Here is a 21618-nt window from a genome sequence, read left to right as displayed (position 1 = left end):
CCACTCCAGGCTTGGAGAAGAGAGTGCTTGGAAAGTGTAGTTCACTCTCAGTGCCATCACCAACTTGTTTTCAGAAGAAAGATTAGCCAGGGAGAAACGCTTATGTAAAAATCCTTAAAGGGTTCAGGTGAGCGTGGATGGAAATCTTGAAAGAAAAATCTAAGAGAAATTGACTGCTGGTGGCAAGACAGACAGAAAAACTGTTTGGCCTGTGAATTGGGTTATTTCCTTTTGGATAAAATATAGTACTGTGACCTTCTTGACCCCATTAGTAGAAATATATTATGGACATTTTCATGTGTGTGTGTATTCAAGTTGCCAATTAACTTATGGCAGCCCTGTGAATTTCATCTATACTGTAGAAATGATGCATTTTCACCAATTTAAGTGCTACAGCTGTGGTAGTTCAAATGCTGTCAAACCACACTGCTTTTACAATGTAAATGCACCCAGAGTTAACTGGGTTTTACCTAGATTCCCATCATACCCATTTTCACAATCAGATGTCCCCAAAGAACTGCTGACCTGCAGTCCAATCCCTTCCTGCCCTGTTGTCCTGCTCTCATGCTGCAACAGAATGCAGAGTACCAAAGGTTTAGTAGCAGAAGGAACAAGTGGTGTCAGATAACAAGCAGTCTGAGGTCAGGAGCCATAAATCAAAGTAGAGCACAAGTAAAAGTAGCAAGATATCCAGTCAAGTAACAGTCTAAGGTCATAAATCACAGGGTCTATCTCACAGCAGACATGGGCTGAGAGAGAAAAACCAAAGTTACTTCCACCAAACCAAATGGGGAAAAGCCCCACCCAAATTTTAAACCCTATTTCGAGAGGGCATTCTCCAGTTGTGTGCATGCAGCTTCTTATTTCACCTGCAAGGGAGGGACTGTGTTTGTGCAAAACACCAAAGCCTCCACCTTTCTCAAGGACTTGGAGCTTTCTCTTCTACCTTCTACTCCTTCTCTGGAAAACCCAGGTGGCTGTCAGGCTGAGCTGGCTGTGGAAGATCTGTTTTGTCTTCTGAAGCTGAATTCTTAAGAGTGGGGAATGACACCTGCCTCTTTAAAGCCACAAGGGCCCATACCTTATGACACCAGAAGGACCTATCTCCTTTTCTCAAGTTTTGGCCCTGAACTTGCAGGAGATGGGATGCTATTGACCTGCCAACCCTGTCTGAACTTTTATTGGACATCATTTGAGTAGCAGCTGGTGGGATATCCTCGGTTGTAGCTTCCCAGGCTAGATGATAGCAAACCAAAGCACATCATCTGATAATGAAGCCATTGGGGGAGATCCTCTTCAGAGACAGGTAGTACCACTGTGTATGCAGCTGCTATTGGATGGCCCAGTAGCTTCCCTGTTCAATAGGTGTGCAGAGCTCTCTGTGACAGGTTTGAAATGGAGCTCGTTTTCCTTTCTCCCTCTTTCAACAGTTGGAAAGAATGAGGTGCACACTGGGATCTGGAGTTTATTTTTAAAAGGCTACTGATTTTGACTCAGATAACACTTCCTCAGCATCTGTGCATTCAGGGACTATTTTAAAAATTCTCCAGTTTCTTCCAAAACAAAAGGAAATAAAGAAAACACCTACTTGCTGTTCGCCTTTTCCTATTTCTACCCATTCATTCCTCTCACCTATTCAAATACCCTGGAGAAAAGCCAATTATTGAAGCCCAAACTAGACAACTGTCAAAATGTATAGCTTCATCATAGAAGAAAATCTTCAGGGTTCTGGGGATTTTTTTTGGGGGGGGGGTATTATTTATGTGAACAATTTAATTTCTGTCTATCCATCTAATGATCATTTCAGGAGAAACCACTTCAACTTGCATAATTTAAATTGGCATTCATGTTGGTTGTGCTACACTTTGTTGTTGTTGTTTTTGTTGTTGTTGGATACCAACATTTTGCAATCAATTCTAGATCTTCAAATGTAGCTCATTGCTTGGTATCTCACTGTGAAATGGGGAGAGTGCACACAGTGGTTCTTCCTGCAATTCCAGAAAATCAAATAATATTGAAGGCACAGACAAATAGTTATACACCATCCCCAGAAAATACAAATGCATGCCTGGATTCACGAGTACATCTACACTGTAGAAGTAATGCAGTCTGACAGTACTTCGACTACCAGAGCTCATTTCTACAGAATCCTGTGGTTTGTAGTTTTGTGAGGTACCAGCACTCTTTGGCAGAGAAGGCTAAAGACCTGGTAAAATTACAAATCCCAAGATTCTATAGCATGGAACTGCAGTACTAAAAGTGGTGCCAAACTACATTCTTTCTATAGTGCATTATTTATAACTGATATGCACCCCGTGTCAGCTGGTACCAAATAGAGTACATCCATTTAATGAATTATTGAATGTTGGAGCAATGTGTAGATCAGTCCAACTGATTCAATGTTTCTATTATAAAAGGTAAAGATAAAGGGTTCCCCTTTGACAAAGTTGCCAAGTTGTGCTCGACTGTAGGGGGTGGTGCTCATCTCCGTTACTAAACCAAAGAGGCATTGTTGTCAAAGACAACTCTGTGGGCCATGTAATAATAATAATAATATGTTTTATTTATAGACCGCTATTCCGCAATGATCATAGCAGTGTACAGTAAAAATCGTAATGCAGTACAAAATACAAGGTGACAAAGGAGGGAGAAGTCTCGTCCTTCAGGCAGTCCCTGATGTTGCTGGGTCTGCCTGATTACTCCCTCTGAGGCCAAGATGACAGTTGAAGAGGGAGGGGCCTCTTCCTTCAGGCAGTCCATGATGTTGCTGGGTCCGCCCGATCGCTCCCTCTGAGGCCGAGATGACAGTTGAGGAGGGAGGGGCCTCTTCCTTCAGGCAGTCCATGATGTTGCTGGGTCCGCCTGATCGCTCCCTCTGAGGCCGAGATGACAGTTGAGGAGGGAGGGGCCTCTTCCTTCAGGCAGTCCTTGACGTTGCTGGGTCCGCCTGATCGCTCCCTCTGAGGCCGAGATGACAGTTGAGGAGGGAGGGGCCTCTTCCTTCAGGCAGTCCCTGATGTTGCTGAGTCCGCCTGATCGCTCCCTCTGAGGCCGAGATGACAGTTGAGGAGGGAGGGGCCTCTTCCTTCAGGCAGTCCCTGATGTTGCTGAGTCTGCCTGATGGCTCCCTCTCTGTGGCAGGAGTACCTGCTATCAGCTTCGGCTGATATGCCAGCTGCACCCTTTCCTGGAAGTAAAGGACCTAGAAACTGTAGTACATTCACTGGTAACCTCACAACTTGATTTCTGTAATGCGCTCTACATGGGGCTACCCTTGTGCCTAGTTCGGAAACTTCAACTAGTGCAAAATATGGCAGCCAGGCTGGTCACCGGAAAAACTAGGAGTGACCAAATTACACCCATCTTAAAATCTCTTCACTGGCTGCCTGTTAGTTTCCGGGCACAGTACAAGGTGTTGGTTATAACCTTTAAAGCCCTACATGGCTTGGGCCCAACTTATTTGAGGGAATGCCTGCTCCCACATAATCTGCCCCGCACCCTCAGGTCCTCTGGAAGGAATCTATTGCAGCCTTTAAAAACCAGACTAACTGCTACCTCCCAGAGGGCCTTCTCTGCAATTGCTCCCAAACTATGGAACGGTCTGCCAGACGAGATCCGTCAAATTGCCAGCTTAGACAGCTTTTAAAAAAGCTGTCAAGATGGATCTCTTCCGGCAGGCCTTTCCTGAATAAAAGTGCCCGGCAGCAGAATGACTGCCCCCCACATCATGGATTAGCCCACTGCTCTGTCCTCGTAGTTTTCCTTTTTGTGTGTGTGTGTGTGTTTTTAATTGATATTTTAATAATAATAATAATAATAATAATAATAATAATTTGTATACCGCCCTCTGGCAAACCAATCCGGGCGGTTAACAACAGTAAAATATAAAATATGTACATGTTTTTATTGTACATGTTTAATCCTGTTTTAAGGGGGGGGGATTTGGGACATAATTTTGTAAATGTGGATTTTAATATGTTGTGAGCCGCTTTGATTGTCTTGTAACAGAAAAGCAGGATATAAATAAAGGTTTTATTATTTATTATTTATTTTTATTAACATGACTGCACTAATAATAAAATTGTTGTTGCTGTTTTTGTTCTCCTCCTCTTCTTCCTCTCCCTGCCTCCCATCCTCCAGTTTGGGATCTGAGAGTGTTTGCAATAGTCAAGGTAGATATCGTTTAAAAATCTACAAAATGCAAAGGCTGATAATGTAATTAAACTATTTAAAAAAATAAAACATGTTAAAAACATACATCATTAAAAGGAAAGCAGTAAATCAGTACATTATGATTCGATTAACCAGTCTTCCAAGCCCTACCAAAACAACAAGGCTTCACCTTCCTGTGGAAGAGGATGCTAATCTGATTTATTTTGGGAGAGGTTTCCAGATCCTCAGACCAATCAGCAAAAAGACCTTTCCATGTGTCCCCACCAGATATACCTATGAGGATGGTTGAACAAGGAGAAGGGCTTCTTCAGAAGATGTTAAAACACAGGCAGGAGAATATGTATGAGTCTACCTGGGGCCCTGAGATCATCAAGAGAGGCCCGTCTCTCAGTTATACCAGCACTGCAAACACATTTGGTGAGGATGCAAGAGAGGGCTTGATTTTTTATGATCTCTTTAAGTCTAATTTTGCTTTCTGTATAATATGTTCTGCATATAAATTAAACAGACAGAATTATAAAATGCAGCCTTGCCCAACTTCTTGTCAATTGGTAACCACTCTGTTTGTCCATATTCTGTCCTGGCAGTGGCCTCTTGTCTTTTATAGGTTATACACCAGAACAAGAAATGTGGTACACCAGTGTCTTGAACAGAGTTCCATTTTCATGATCTATGCAGTCAAAGGTTTTACTATGATCTGTAAAATGTAGACTGATTTTCTTCTAAAATTATTTATTGTATAACATTAGCCAATTTATGTTTGCAATATGAACCCTGGTGTCTCTTCCTTTTCTGAACTCATAATGGATTTCAGGGCATTTCTTGCTCCATGTGTGGTCAAAGTCTTTGTTGTAAGATTTTGAATATGTTTGCTTTCACATGAGATAAAGCCTATAGTCTGGTCAATAGTATTACAATCCCTAATGTTCCCTTTCTTGGAGACTGGAAGGTGTTTACAATCTATGGAACATTGTTTTGTTCTCTATATTTGTTGACAAATTTTTATTAGAATTTGAATAGATTTTGTCTCTGTAGCTTGAAACAGTTCTGTTTGGTATGGCATCTGTTCCTGGTTACTTATTTCTCCCATGTGCTTTGACAGCAGCATCCACTTCATTTTTTAAAAAATTCTAGTTCCCACTTCAAAGAGTTCTTCCTTTACAGAATTTGTCACATTTCCATTTCTTGGTGTATTGCTTCCATGCCCAAAGCCCATCTATGGCAGCATTTTTTTTATTGTTCCAAAGGGGCCTATGGCAATCTGACAAGCAGAGTCCATTAGTCATGCTCCCTACATATTGCTTTCTCTGAAACTGGATTTACTACATAGCTTTATTGGATGAATTTAGGGTTTAGTTTTAGAAATGATAAGGGAAGGACAATTTCTCCCCTATCTTCTTTCTCCACACATGTTTTGCAAGGATTTTATTTTTAAAAAAGGGAGGACAGAAATCAAGATCTGAGGAATGCTCTTGAAGCCTGATCTGTATTTTCCTTTGGCAACTGAAAACCCTTCATTTTGGCCATGTTCTGACTGTGGATCATTTTGGCTGTTCTAGCTATCTTGAATAATCCTACCTCTCTCCCTCCTCCATATCCTGTTTGTTCACAAAAGACTGTGTACAAAGATGAGCTGATCTCATCTGGTTCATATTTAAGCTCTTTTGCAATCTCAGTTAAGCCTATGAAACTCAGCTGGGAGGATTAAATACAGCACAGTCACTCTGAAGCCGAGAGGTCTATGGATGATCTAGTACAGAATTTGGGCTGATGATTTGGAAGTAAACTAGGATCATTGCCAGGTTGAACACAGCTCCTGAAGGATAAGTTGGCCAGATAGAGGAACTGGCTTAAGTAGAGCAGGTTTACAGAAGTGGGTTGCAGGCAGGCAAGTGTAAGAGAATAGGAGGCACTTCAAACCCCCAAGGCAGAGTCAGTGCTGGTTAGTACTTGGTTGGGAGCCCACCAAGGAATACTAGGTGCTGTAGGCTATATTTCAGAGGGAGGAATTGGCAAAATGTCTGAGTTCCTTGCTTAAGAAAACACTATGAGATTCATGGGGTCACCATAAGTTGACAGGCAACTTGCACATGCACATACAGAGAATTCTGGCTAGTTCTTCTATAGTTCTAGTCCAGGGGTGGGCAATGTTCTGGCTCTATAGTAAACCTTTACTGCAGTGGTACTCAAACTTTTTACCCTTGGGACCCTCCTTTACATCTATATGTTGACATTGTGCCCCCTCCCTTGATGTAGGATATGAATAAAAATATTTTGTTTCTTTAGTGTGCATATGTTCATCTGCACATAAATGTATATTCATATTTTAACATTTTTGAAGGAAATGACATCATTCAAATTAGATCAATTTTATTTAAGTAAATTCAATATTTAGCTCAACACATGTGTAAATGTTACATGTAAAAGGTTTGGGAAAAAAAGAGGAGGTATCAGAGCCTCTCTACTGAGTAACTCTCGTGCCTCACCATATGAGAGCCACTGCTTTGTTGGTTTCATTTTCTTCAGCTATTTTTAAATTATTTACATTTTAAAACATAACAATTTTCACTGTAAATTTTTAATGATTTATAAAGGAATCTTCTTTATCTTATAATACCCTTTCTGTATTGTTTGTGTCCTGTATCTTCTTTAACCAGTTATAAATGAAGAACTTCTATATAAACTATTGTATTTGTTGTGTGGTCTCAGTCCTTTGTTGGTCCAAACTCTGGCTGTTTTCTGATAAGGAGAAGTGATTACTTTTTATCACACTTGACAAATGCTCAACATTGTTGGTTGTCACCTTGAGTGGTCACCTCATCACCTACAGTGGTCACCTGTACTGGTCACCTTGAGGACAGATCCATGGAGGTATCTAAAGGGTGAAGGGTATAATGTTAATGTCAGGAGCCCAAGGGTTGAAACTGCAAAGCCAGTCTGAAAAGAGGTTCTGTCACAGTCTTCTCTAGCAAACCCTACAGTCTTGCATAACTTAAAAGCTAACAGGTTTATTTTGCAGAAAACCTTTTGGACTATAGTACACATCGGATGAATGGCCATCATCCATCAAAGCTTATGCCAAATAGTACTTGTTAGTCTTAACAATGGTCCAAGACCTTTTGTTCTCTTTTTCTCATACACATTAAGAACTTGGGAACTCATCCACAAATCTGAGTTCCAGTGTATTCGCTTTCCCTTCCAGAGGGACTATAATATAAGGGTTTTAACCTTTCACAAATGTAGGTCATGGATTCAGCAGCAATAACTGAAGTGTCTTAGCAAAGAAGTAAACATTTACATCATGAATACTCCAGTACCAATATAAAAGCAGCACATAACAGTGGGACAAGTTATAAGAGTAATAAGATTCTAAATATTTTTCCTATTTCTCGGTTTCTTTTTCTTTGAAAAACATAAAGCAAGATGCCTTCCTTTATTTCATTTTCAATATCTAGGTCTCTCCTCTCCCATATCCCTTTCAGCATTATCCCTTATACCGAAGCTCATCATTTTAATAACTCCTATTTTTCTGTTTGACCCATCTGTCTGTATGTCTGTCTGTCTCTCTCCATATGGGAGTGAACTCCCTAAAAATCTTTCTGGGAACTCATCCAACTCTCAAGTCACTGCCAGTCAGTTTCTGAGGATGGATGGGAAGGTCAGCATGTTGCCACATTCCAGGATATCTCAAGCCCTAACAGATTTGTTTTTTCTTCACACTGGGCCTGCCTATTTTGGAGAATTTCAGGAGAAATTTGCACATGAGCATATCCACGTGGACAGATGGTGTGAACAGATTTACCCATGATAGGCAGAACACTTTTAGCTGGGGAGAGCAACCACTTTAAGCTGGGGTCATTTCAAAAATGAAAATAGGGAGAATCTTTCTCACAAATAGCTTAAGACAGATAGAGAAAAGAATAATAGTATCTTAGGGTTGGAAGGCCCACAAGGTCCATCCAGTCTCACCCTCTGCCATGCAGGAATGCACTTCTGCAAAATTCCTATTCAGCCTCTATTTAAAGACCTCCAAAGAAAGAAAGCCCACCATCCTCTGAGGCAATCTACTTCACTATCAAACAGATCTTAACAGCAAAGAGGTTCTTTCTTTAGGTGGACCCGGAGCAATGGATGCAAACTACAGGAAAAAAGATTCCACCTCAACATTAGGAGGAACTTCCTGACAGTAAGGGCTGTTTGACAGTGGAACACATTCCTTCGGAGTGTAGTGGAGTCTCCCTCCTTGGAGGTCTTCAAGCAGAGGCTGGATGGCCATCTGTCGGGGATGCTTTGATTGTGATTTCCTGCATGGCAGGGGGTTGGACTGGGTGGCCCTTGTGGTCTCTTCCAACTCTATGATTCTATGATTCTATGATGCTATGACTATCTTTTCTTGTAATTTGAATCCATTGGTTTGTGTCCTAGTTTCTGGAGCAGCAAAAAAAACAAGCTCATTCCATCTTCTATGCATATGCTGATGTACTTGTTTACCTCCAAGTTATTTCTGAATTATGCTGGCCCTAAGGTGAATTTATCACAGGAGTTTCTTGCAAGATTTGTTTAGAGGGGGTTTGAGCTTGGTATCCTCTGATGCTGAGAGAATGTAACTTGCCCAAGGTCAGTCACCCAGTGGGTTTCTATGGCCAAGTGTGGATTTGAATTCTAGTCTCCAGAGTCATAATCAAACAACCAAACCACTACACCACACTGACTCTCAAATCTTCTACATGCATCCCTTCAGATATTTAAAAACGGCTATCATGTTGCTTTTCAGTCTTCTGTTCTCCAAGTTAAACATACCCAACTCCCTAAGTCATTCCTTTGATCAGCTTGGCTGCTCTTCTTTTAACATGTTCCATGTGGTCAATATCCTTCTTAAACTATGATGCCCAAAACTAGACACAGCATTCCAGGTGAGGACAAAGCAGGATAAAGTGGTGCTTCTACTTTCTTCAGTCTGGGCACTATGCTCATGTTGGTGTAACCTAGAATTGCATTGGCTTTTTTTGATTGCTGCATTACACTACTGACTCCTATGTACTGTATGGTCTACTAAGTATAGTCAAAGATTGTTGGCATTACAATAGGGATAAAGAAGAATGTCATTTGATCTGATGTTCCTTCTGAGGGAAAACCTAGCTTGCATCTCAAATGTGCACATTTGTGAAGTGTGCACAGCACCAATGTACTTACAAAACCATATACAAAGAGCTAAGAAGGCATAAATACCAAAAACCACAGAAATAGCACCTAAATTGCAAAGATAACATATGCATTTCTGTATGTATTTTCCCAAATGCACTCATTTATGCACTTCTCCACTGTCTATAGTATTTGTGTGGTTTTCTTAGTTCTTTGTATATACCTCACATGTGTGTGCATTTGTGATGCAAGGTGGACTTTCTCTCACAAAGAACATCAGATCCAGAGAAATTCTTTTCCTTTCCAATTGTAATGCCAAATCTCTTTGGCTGTACTTGGAATCAGTTTCCTAGATGAGATGGACCTTTGATATCATCCAGAAGGTCAGTACTCATATTCTTCCTGATCTTCAACCCTCTTATTTGTTATTAGACAGATGTGTAATAAAACTAAAAAAAAGTGGGTATATTAGTCTGATCTAGTCCAGCCTGTTTTTTTGCCTTTTGCCTTTTGGTTTTACTGACATTTAAAGGGAGATATAAAATTCTAGGCAGACTGTAGAACCAACTGAAATCGCAATGGATTGCATGCAGAGAAAATACTTGTGCCAAGAAGGAAAACATTAAACCCTTAGAGTTTATTTGCTCCATAGAAAGAAATTTAAATAATCTGCACACTTCTCTGGAAGATTTGTGACTTTTCTTAGTGTGTTTGCTGTTTGTTTTTTGTGTATTTTTTGCAGAGTTTGGAACTAAAGTGTTACAATTGATGCTATTTTCCATGACACATTGGCCATCATCCTGCTGGTGTCATATACATCTGTATGTTCCCTCACACAGTTGTACATTTTTTAGTCATTACACAACTGAGGTATCCAGTTCATGGCTGCATAATCAGAGTTTGGCCAATGTAATCATTTCAAAACCCTTGGTGTAGATCGTGAAAAATGATGGATCTCTCTAAAAAGAATGGGCGTGCCACAACATTTGATTATCCTGATGAGCAATTTGCTCTCAGTAGAAGGGGTCATTGTCAGGATAGAATATGGAGAAACAGAATAATTTCCAGTTGGCAGGGGAGTCAGGCAAGCCTGCATTTTATCACTCATTCTGTCTAACTTGGATACTGAATATATCATCTGTTAAACTGGATTAGAATCAGAGTGCATCTGCACTGTAGAAATAATACAGTTTGACACCACTTTGACTGCTATGGCTCCATCCTGAGGCTTGTAGTTTTGTCAGGCTTCAGCTCTCTTTGGCAGAGAATGCTAAAGACTATCTAAAACTACAGATCTCAGGATTCCAAAAGATGGAGCTACAGCACTTAAAGTGGTGTCAAACTGCATTATTTCTACAGTGTCTTGGAGGAAGGAGGAATGAAATTTGGAGGAAGAAACAGCCACAGTTTAAAAAAATGCAGATGATATCACACTGCTAGCAGAAAATAGCAAAGACTTTGAAGAACTATTGAAAAAAGTTAAGGGAGAAAATGCAAAGAAAGGGTTATAGCTGAACATTGAGCAAACAAAGATAACGAATACAGATACTTTACATAACTTTAAGGCAGATGCTGAAGACATTTAAATAGTTTTAAAAAATTTCATACCTTGGTGAAGGCATAAATCAGAATGGAAACTATAGGGCCCAAACAGATAGGCCAAAATAAAGTTGCCTCCAGTCACTTTGGAGGTATGCTGTTTAACTGATGCATGCGTCCGAGGGGTGGTAAGCCGTGCCAAAGGACTGGGGTGCAGCTTTGGCACAGCTTCTGGCCTCTTAAGATGTGTGTGTCATTTAAATAAGATACTTCCAAAGTGACCCAAAATGGCTTTATTTTGGCCTGTCTGTTTGGGCCCTGTAGTCAAGAAATCAGAAGAAGACTAGAGGTGCATCTACTCTGTAGAAATAATGCTGTTTGACACCACTTTAAGTGCTGTAGCTTCGTCCTATAGAATCCTGGGGTTTTTAATTTTACAAGACCTTTAGCTTTCTCTACCAGAGTGCTGGTGCTACACAAAATTAGAAATTCCAGGATTTAATTTAATTTAACATCAGATCAAGTTAAGGTCCAGTCCAGACTGGCGCTTTGCACTGGCCTGGCCACATACTAGGGTTGCACGGAGGTGGAGTGACTGCACACCCTGCAACCCTAGTACATGGCAGTGGCGGCATCATGGTGGCCTCCCGTCTACATGGGGGCCGCCATGATGATGACACACACGCACCACATCCAAACAGTATGGCGCGTGCATGATGTCTCTGTGCCACCCCAAGCCACTTGCAGCAGCCTGGGCACGGTGCAGGAAGGAGCTCCAAAACAGCTCCTTTTGGACACCACATCATTCCAGCAGCAACCAAACAGCTGTGGGAATGATGCCAGGGAGAAAAGGGCCAGGTGGCCCCTTTCTCCCATGGCTGTGGCTCCTGGGGTTTCCAGGGGCATGAAGCCCCAAGGACACTCCTTTTATGCACCACGGAGAAGCGACATTTTGCCACTTCTCTGTGGCACGGAAAAACTCTGGCTGGGGCCACAGGCCTGCCAGTGAGACTGTGCTGCCGCCAACCTGGAGATAAAAGGGGCGCCACAGACCCGCCTCTTTGGGGCAGTTTTTACCGTGCCAGAATCAGATTTAATTTAACTGCCATGGTGTCAAGCTGCATTATTTCTACCATGCAGATACATCCTGGGACAGCTATGAAGGCATAATGTAGAACTAACCACTGTCTAACATGTGTGTAGATTAATACTATGCAATGTTTTCTGTATAATAGGGAATAGCTCACTCATGACTTTTTCTTGTTACTTTTTTGGGCTATAAAATGCTTGCTTGCAGTACCATAAGGGGATTTTTCCCCTCCAGTGGTCATTTACTTAATTCTTAGATGGATTTTTAAAAGAGGAGAAGGTGAGTGAAAAAGCAACTAGAAGGGACTCAATCAATGTACCGATATAAGGATGTAAGTTTACAGTGTTAAGGGTTTGTTGTTATGGACTGTCACATCAACTTCAAGTTATGGTGACCCTGTGAATGACAGACCTCTAAGAGCCCTGGACATCAACTACGCTATTCAAGTTTTGCAAATTCAGGGTAGCCATGGCTTGCTTGCTTGAATCTATTGATCTGTAATTCAGTCTCCCTCTTTTCCTATTGCTTTCCACTTTACTGAATATCATCATCTCATGATATGTCAAACCTTCAACAGCCTTAGGGTAATGAGGGAGGGGGGTTGGTTGGTTGGTTGGTTGTGGGGTTCAGGCAGGGTCTTAAATCATGAATTCTTTTCAAAAAGTAAATTTCTACACTCTATTTTTCTCCTCCATACTGTACCTATAAGGGTGCATCTACACTGTAGAAATAATGTAGCTTGACATGACTTTAAGTGTCAGACTTAAAGTTCCACCTTATCAATTCCTGGGATTCGTAATTTTACAGGGTCTTTAGCCTTCTCTTCTGAAGTAGTGATGCCTCATAAAACTACAAATTCCAGGATTCTGTAGGATGGTGCCATGGCAGTTAATGTGGTGTAAAACTACATTATTTCTGCAGTGTGGATGAACCCTAGGATACACCTCCAGAGTCTGTTATCCTCCAGCCAAGTTGAACTACAAATTCCATCATGCCCAAGAGCATGGAAGCTCTACTGTAGCAGACCTGGAGGGCATTTTCTCTACATTGGAGGAGGTAGCTGTATTTACTAAACCTCTGAACACTTGCCCCAAAGCCACAAAAGATAGGGCTAAACCTATATCACCACTCATACTGAAAGCTGAAGAGATCTAGAGTTTAGACTGGAGGTCTGGGACATGAGAGATCCAGTTTCAATTTTCTATTGAGTCACCAAATTCAGTAGGTAACCTGAATCTAGCATCTTCCTTTTTGACCTATCTCCCTCACAGGGTTGTTAAGAGGATAAAGTGTAGAAGAGAAAAGCCAGGTAAATTACCTAGGCTTCATTCCCAATTACAGATAAATCGGTGTGCGACCTGAATCAATGGATCAATTCGACAGCAGAGTGTTGTTCCCACTACATTTGCCCCACTCACATTTTTCCCTCTAAAATTATCCCCTTGTTGTTCACATTCATGCATGGATCAATTCAAAATGGACCCACTCCAGTCGGCTGAAGGGCAAATTTAAATTGATACCAATCTGCATCTGGTTCACACTTGCGCGGAATTGATTTATTGAAAAAGACGTGGGTTAAATGGGTCTAGTACATGGGCCCCTCTTGGAATCGCTTCAGCGATTCAGTTTAAGTAGGAACCAAGGTAGTCTGAACCATTTCAAACCGATTTGCGGGATTGAGGCCCTAGAATCCATTGGAAGGAAAGTGAGATATAAATTAACAAATGAATTCAACTCTCATTCTTTCTATGCTTATGTCTGTTGGGTTGATTTCTTACCTCTTGACTTCTAGAAAAGGCAGCAAGGACTTTTCTGTTCCACCATGCCTTTAATCTGTTTTCACCTCCTACTGTGGTGATGCATTTTTAAACTGACTCAGCTGTTTTATGCTGCTCTCATGCTGCTGTTTTAATGATACCCATTGATGTGCTGCATTTGTTTCCATCTGATTTCTAATTTATTCCATTTCTTTGTTTCCGGAGTGGAAGTCATCTCCAACACTCTTCTGTAAACTGATAGGTAAGATATACTCCCCCCTAAAATAAATAAAAATCAATATTTTCAGCACCAAGGAAGGCTTCATCATTCTCAAAGACAAAGCAAGGCTGGAATAAATGAGAAGATCAGCTTGGTATTAATCATCCACAAACTATTCCGAGGTACTTGGGCTATTTCCAGAGGTAGCAGGCGACTTCTGGTACAGTGGTTTGAGTGTTGGAATAGGACTCCAGGAAATGAGCGTTTGGCTCCTTTTTTGACTGTAGAAGCCCACTGGGTCACCTTGGAAAAGTCACAATCTTGCCTCTTGAGGGAGGCAAATGGTAAACCCCCTCTGAACAAAGCTTGCCAAGAAAACTCTGTGATAGGTTCGTCCTAGGGTTAGTACATTGGTATTTACCAATCTGTTGACTCACAATTCCAGAATTCAGTCTACTCTAGTTAGGACTAACCAACAGAACACCCACGTTCTAACATATATATTGACCAAAATAAATAAATAAATAAATAAATAAATAAATAAATAAATAAATAAAATTGGAAAACACAGTCAATATTCTGCAAATTATCTGTTGGGTATCCAACCTTCCTCTTTTTCTACTGCCTTCTCCGGTCTAACCTCTAAATCACTTCAGCTTTCAGTATGAGTAGTTATATAGGTTTAGTCCTATCTTGTGTGGCTTTGGGGAGGTTTAGTACATTATTTTCTTTTCTATTGAGTCATGTCTTCTCATGTTATGGCCAAAGTATGAAAAGTCTCAGTTTAGTCATCTTGGCATCTAAGTAAAATTCAGGCTTGATTAGCTCCTAGACCCATTTATTTGTCTTTCTGGGGGTCCATAGTATCCACAGACCTCTCTTCCAGCAACATATTTCAAATGAGTGGATTTTATTCGTATCTGCTCTTGTCACTGTCCAGCTTTTGCATTCATACACAGAAACCAGAAATACAATGCAATGGACAGTCCTGACATTGATATTCAATTATATATATTGATATTTGAGGGGTTTGTCTAGTCTGTTCATAGCTGCCATTCCAAGTCCTTGTCTTCTTCTAATTTCTTGACTACCATCTCCATTCTGAGTTTTGACAGAGCCAACTATTTCAATGTCTTCATTATCTATGTTATGTAAGAGGTAGGATGGTGTAATGGTTTGACCGCTGCAGACCAGGGCTTGATTCTGACTCTAGAGACCAGGCTTTGATTCCCTACTCAGTCATGGAAACCCACTTGGTGCCTTTGGGTACATCACACACTCTTGGGCCCAGAAAACCTTGTGCATAAGTCAGAAACAACTTGCAGGCACACAGCAAAAAGTAATCTGATCCTTTAGCTTTGACATTCTGTCAGGTAAGATTGAGAGCTGAGAATTCTTTTTAAAGCATCTTAAACTTTTCTAAGAACAGTTGGCTATAAGTATAACAAATATATAGCTTTAAAAAAATCTTGTAGGGATGTTAAATTGCTAGGACCCTGTCCCGATGCCTGGACTATAAATATCTGGACCTCCTGGGCTTCTCCTTGGTCTTGGCACTTAGCAAAAGTAGGCAGCCTCCAGGTCCCTATAATTTTATGATTCTGGGGTGTGTTTTAACAGTATGATGGTAGAAAAACCATAAATGGCTTACAGTACTTTAATGCTTGCTGTCACTTACTTTTACTTGATTTTTAAAGGTCTGAAAAGCTATTTAAAGTTCTCAGTGGGAGTTTTAAGGAGAATCATTTAAGGGCGCTGGAAACTCAGCAGGAGCACCTGTACATTTTTTAAATGGGTACCTTGTGCGGATAGAATTTCCCAGAATGCTTTGAGACTGCTCCTAATGTCATTAGAGTTCCCATACCAGCCATTCGTACAAAAATTCTTTTAGCTTCCTGTATGTAAATGCCCTCTTAAAAGTAACATTTGATTTGTTTGAAGAGTTTCAAACTAGACATGTGTCTCCATCTTCTTCCCTCCATCCATGAATATTTTTTCTTAATCTAATGTTTCTTACATTTACACAGAAATGGCTACAGATATTATGCCTTCTGAATCAGATGGAAGGATGCTTTCTACAATGACCAGCTTGATGTCTCCAGGAGGTTCATAATCCTCTGTGAGCAGAAGGTTGGTTAAAGCTTATTTGTTTTATAGTTTTCTGGGATAATCAGTTCTCTGGACTGAGAATTGGATAGGCCACCTGCCCTGGATGTGGTAGTGCTCCATCTGAGATAGCAAGTACATAGCTTGCTATCTCTTAGATCCAACTTTGTCACCAGAGATCCAAGTAGACTCCATGGCCAGCTTTTATTGGTCTTACAGCTACAGACTTTCTTGGACAGGGGTAGTTTGCCCGTAGTAATTCATGCACTGGAAACTTTCCAGTTATACTACTTCACTGCAGTCTACATGGAGCTGCCTTTGAAGATGACTTAGAAACTGTAACTAGTACAAAACCCAACAGTGAGACTGCTGACCCCAAGAACATACAAAAATCATGCTATGTTGGCTTTAAATATCACTGGACACTAAAACATTTCTGGTTTGAATTCAAGGTTATGATAATGACAAATACAGTTTGGGATATCAGTACTTGAAAGATCACCTCGCCATATATGCACTTAATGATAAATGAGATCTGCTGGATGGGATCTTTGCCCCATCAGTCAGGGCAATATTTTGTAGGAGGACATGGGAGAGTTCCCCCTCTGCTGTACTTTCCCAGTTAGGGAATACCTTCCCTTTGAAGGACCAGTTGACCTCAGTATTGTTGTCATTCCTGTGCTAAGTGAAAACACATTAGCCTAATTGGTTTTATACAAACCAGCAAATGTGCATGAGTTTTAATCTATCTTTTTTAACTTGTTGAATTACTTAATATGGTTTTAGTCTTTTAAAGTTTTTTTTATTATTTACATTCTTTAAAATTAGGTTGAGTTTGTTGCATGTCTCCATGAAATCTTTTGAAAGAGAACAGGAAATAAATATTTAAGTAAACACACACACATGCATGCACACACTTGTTGCATTGTTCTTGTTTAATTGCACTTTATATGGTATTAGAAGACATTACTCAGCTTCTACTGGATTTTCTAGGGATTGGATCTGTCACTTGGAATGATGCTCATTCTTTTAACTAGACACTCAGGGACTCAAGTATTGGACCAAACTTTGTGGAGAAATGGTGAGGGTCCACTAGCACCTTCATTTCTATCAGCCTCTATGGTCCACATTACAAACAAAGGGGGAACTTTACTACATAGTCACCGTGTGAGGCAATAGAACATGAACCAATGGATTTAAATTACAAGGAAAGAGATTTTATATAAAGATTCAGAAGAGTGGGCTGTTTGACAGCAGAATAGATTGGTGGATTCTCTGTCTTTAAACAGAGGTTGGATGGGCTTCACTTGTGTATTCCTACATGGCTGGAGATTGGATTTTGTAGCCCTTGTATTCTCTTGCAACTCCATGATTTTATGATCCTATCACCTGCTTTGAACCATTGGCTATTGGGGTTGTTAACTATAGGGTCATCAAAAGATGTTAGAACAAACTTTCCTTCTCCCTTAGAATGATGTTAGTGCCCACTGGATGAAAGAGTAGGAAGCAAGAAAATATAAAATCACCTTTTTGCTTCACTAATCCTGTTAGTGACATGCCCAAGATAAGTACATGTTATGTTTACATATATGTTGTTGTTTTTGTTGTTATCATTATTGCAGTGACTAGCATCTTTTCTTATCTCCACAGAGTCCCCTGGGCTCACCACTGGGCTGTGAGGATTTCCACATGATCATTCTGTTGCTAGTAGAGAGCAGAGGGGATTAGAGAAGACCCAGATTGAGGACATCTTCCACTGAGATATGTCAGAGTCCACTGGAGGTCTCAACAGATGATGGCATTGGTCTACATCTGGCTATAGGAATATAGCCAGATACTTCTTTCCTCCACCACTTTCTACTAGCAACAAAATGGCTGGGGTGTGTGGCTATCTCATCAGATGGTAACAGCAAAGCTGTAGCTTTTCTCAAGCATTTTAAGATCATGTACAACAGGGTGCATCTGGAGGTGGGTGTCTACAACGGAATAGGAATTCTGTTGCTTACCAATCCCCTTGCCAAAGTTGGCTGAGCTGAAGGAGGAAAATGGCTTTGCATGTGCTAAGACACGCGCACGCACGCACACACATACACACACAATATACTTACAACTCTGTTATTTGTGTATCCTGATGCTAGGCAAATTCTTCAAATGAAACAAGCTGGCACTATAGAGGTAACATTTTGTTCTGCTACAATGCCAAGAGACTGTGGGATCAGTTACGTAGAAGAACTAGGGAACAGTTGTTTACCTTGCAAGAGACAAATGATGCTTATAAGACTTGATTTCTAATGAATTCAATACCTTTTTGTGAAATTTTCCAAGCACATGCAATTTGGTAGCCTTGGCAAACTATATTAGGATGTAATATAGTGGCTCGGCGTTCTCATTCTCCTTAGATTCTTGTCTGTCAGTGTCAGAAACAGAAATGCATTTCTCTCCCTAAATAGATCCTTGATCCTTGATTCACCAGGCCTGGTCTTCTAATTTCTCCTAGATTTCTAGGGGAAGAAAGGTCCCCTTGAGGATGGTGCTAGATTCTTCTAGACTGACTGTGTAGCAAGCTTCAGCATCCATTCTGAGACCTCTCTGTCATGAGTATCTCAGGACTTCACGTCATCCACAGAACCACAGATCTGCTCCAAGTAGAGATCAATTAAATACTAAGCCAGTTGTGTCTTTTTCCACACTCTTTTGCCCATTGAACGTGGAGTTCTCCCAATGTAAGCCCTCAAAGCCACTCTACCTGAAGCAAATTACAAAAGATTGATCTGGCCCTCAGGTAGCTTTTAACTCCTGGGAAATATGTGGTATTTCCTCTAAATTCCTGGGCAGGTTTGGAACAAGCGCTGGAGTAAATGGGTGTGACAACACTGCATTTGCAGTTGTGATGGCATGAGAGTGTTTTTGTTTGCTGAAGGACTGCCAGATCTTAAATTGCTGAGATAAAGAGAGGATGGCATTTCTTCCTCAGAGAGGTTCAGTAAAAAGGCAAATAATTTCTTAATCAAATGATCCTTTGGCATATAAGCTGCGTTGTTGCTAATGCTGTGGATTCCCTCCCTGGGGGTGGGGGTGGAACTGTTTGAGGGCTGTTTCCTTATTCTTGATGCCTTGTTAATTAGGACTATTTTGTTTAAACTGATATTTTCTTTTTTTAAGTATCTTAAATGTATTTCTTTCTTTCTTTTATTTGATTTTATCATTATTAACAGCCATGCATGCTATTTCTTATCAGAACTGCAGAGTACACATTTGATCAACAAAAATGGGAACAGGAATCCCACAGCAAAGGTGTATTTGCAAGAGTATGATTTCTTGTATTCAAAGACAAACCCTTATAGGGATCTGATTAAGAATACAGTTTTACGTTTTATACAATGCCAGAAAGTGTTCAAAGTCTCCCACCATTGCATGATCCAGCTGTAATTCTCACCATAACCCTGTAAATCAAGTCAGTCATATGATCATCCCATATTGCAGATCAGAAGGCTGAGGTCAAGAGGGAGCGGTTTGCCGAAAACCACCTGGTGAGTTCATGGCCGAAGTGAGCTTAGAATTGGGTCTTCCTGACTTTCATTTCAGGAATGGATTTTAGTTTGAATGCTAAAGAAGCAATCCAAGATGCTGAATCTATTTTGAGGGCAAGGTTCTGTTTGTTTGTTTGTTTGTTTGTTTGTTTTTGATAGCTAGGCATCCTGTCAAAGGAACTACTGAGAGCACACCTAAAGTGCTGTGGATTCCTGGGCTGGAGATGACAAATTCCTGGGCATTGCACAAGGTCTGCATAGCAGAGTTGCAGTGGGTCAGACTTCATGGGCCAGATAAACTTGCAAAAAAACAGAGGGAGGAAGAGGAGGGAGAGGGAGGATGAAGAGGAGAGCAAGAAAGAAGAGGAAAGGGTACAGAAGGAGGATGAGGAGGACTAAGACAGGGAAGAGGAGAGGGAAGAGGAAAGGAGGAGAGAGAGGAAGAAAGGGAGCAGGAAGAGGAGAGGGAGAAGGAAAAGGAGAGGGAGAGGAGGAGGAGAAGGAGGAGGAGAAGGAAGAGGAAAGGGGAGGAGGAGGAGAAAGGAGGTGGTGGAGGAAGAAAAAGAAGAGGGAGGAGGAAGAAGAGGAGCAAAGAGGAGGAGGAGGAAGAGGAGGAGAAGAGAGAGGAGAGGAGAGGAGAGGAGAGGAGAGGAGAGGAGAGGAGAGGAGAGGAGAGGAGAGGGAAGCAACCAGACCATCCTGGTGGCCTCATGGGGCCCCAGGGCCAGATTTGAATGAAGATTAGGCAGCTGCTTATAGTTTTTTTTCTGGTCAAAATATGTGACTGATGCCATTCTATGACACAGTTTTTTGTCCTATTGCTCCTCAGGCCTCAAATCCAGCAGATTACTGTTAGAGAAAGAAATACAAGTGGTGAAGGGGTGGGAATGAAAGGGCATTTGAGGTAACTGAAAACTTCACTGAATGATCAGGAAGTTCTGTTCCCTTATTTTGAGGCAGATATTTTTCTTCAATGGCTCATTTGCTATCCCCCCTTTCATTTTTTAAAAATGTTTCCTTTTCTACTGTTCAGACCAGAGCTTTTTTATTGTGACAGATGACAGAACTTCTAGCATCTAAACCTATTTAAAAACTAAGATGCTAAGAACAGCTGCAGAAACAGCTTTGTACTCCTACCTACCACATTCCTGCCTCCTCCTTCTACAAGTTTTGGATGAATTTGAGGTTGCTTTCCTAGAAGATGTACAAGACTGCCATCTACTGTCACTCTAAGGGGAAACTGATTTCTGAAGACCTTGGATTCAATTTATAAACTCGGCATCAACTATACTGAAAGATCTTCACTGGCTCCCTATTAGATTCCAGGCACAATACAAGGTGTTGGTTATGACCTATAAAGCCCTATATGGCTTGGGTCCAAGTTACTTATGGGACTACCTCTCCCCATACAATCTGTCCTGCACCCTTAGAACATCAGGTAAGAATTTATTGGAAACTATGAACCCCAAATATGTTTCCATTTCACAAAGAGCCTTTTCAATAAGGCCTCCGAGATTGTGGAATAGCCTTCCTGAGGACATCCGTTTGGCGTCCTCATTGGAGATATTCAGGAAAGCAGTTAAAACTGAACTTTTTCGCCAAGCATACCCAGATGCAATGTAAGATAATGACTGACACGCCCCTTGAATGAGATGCTGCTTTATTTCCCCATTATATTGTATTGAGTATTGTATTGCTGTTTGTAATTAGTAGTTAACATGCTGGATTTTAATGTTAATAACTGAGTCAGAGAATTTAAATGTATACACTGTGTTTTATTTAGTCTGTAACCCCGCTTCGATCCAACCAGGAGAGGTGGGGAAACATAAATAAAATTATTGTTGTTGTTGTTGTTGTTGTTAAAGGAGCATTGCTGTTGCATTTGAACCAGTTATAGTGGGTCTACATCATCCTTTCCTGGAGCACTGAAGCAGGTTGGCAGTTGGAGGCCCAAGTGTCACATGATGGGGTGAGCTCCCATCACTAGTCCCTGTTTCTGCCAGCCTAGCAGTTCGAAAGCATGCAAATACATGTAGATAAATAGGTACCACTTTGGTAGGA

This window comes from Sceloporus occidentalis, unplaced genomic scaffold (genome assembly GCF_023333645.1).
Source record: "Sceloporus occidentalis isolate IW3139 unplaced genomic scaffold, rSceOcc1.0.p SCAF_5, whole genome shotgun sequence".
NCBI classification, from domain to species: Eukaryota; Metazoa; Chordata; class Lepidosauria; order Squamata; family Phrynosomatidae; genus Sceloporus; species Sceloporus occidentalis.
Note: the sequence above shows the minus strand (reverse complement) of the source record.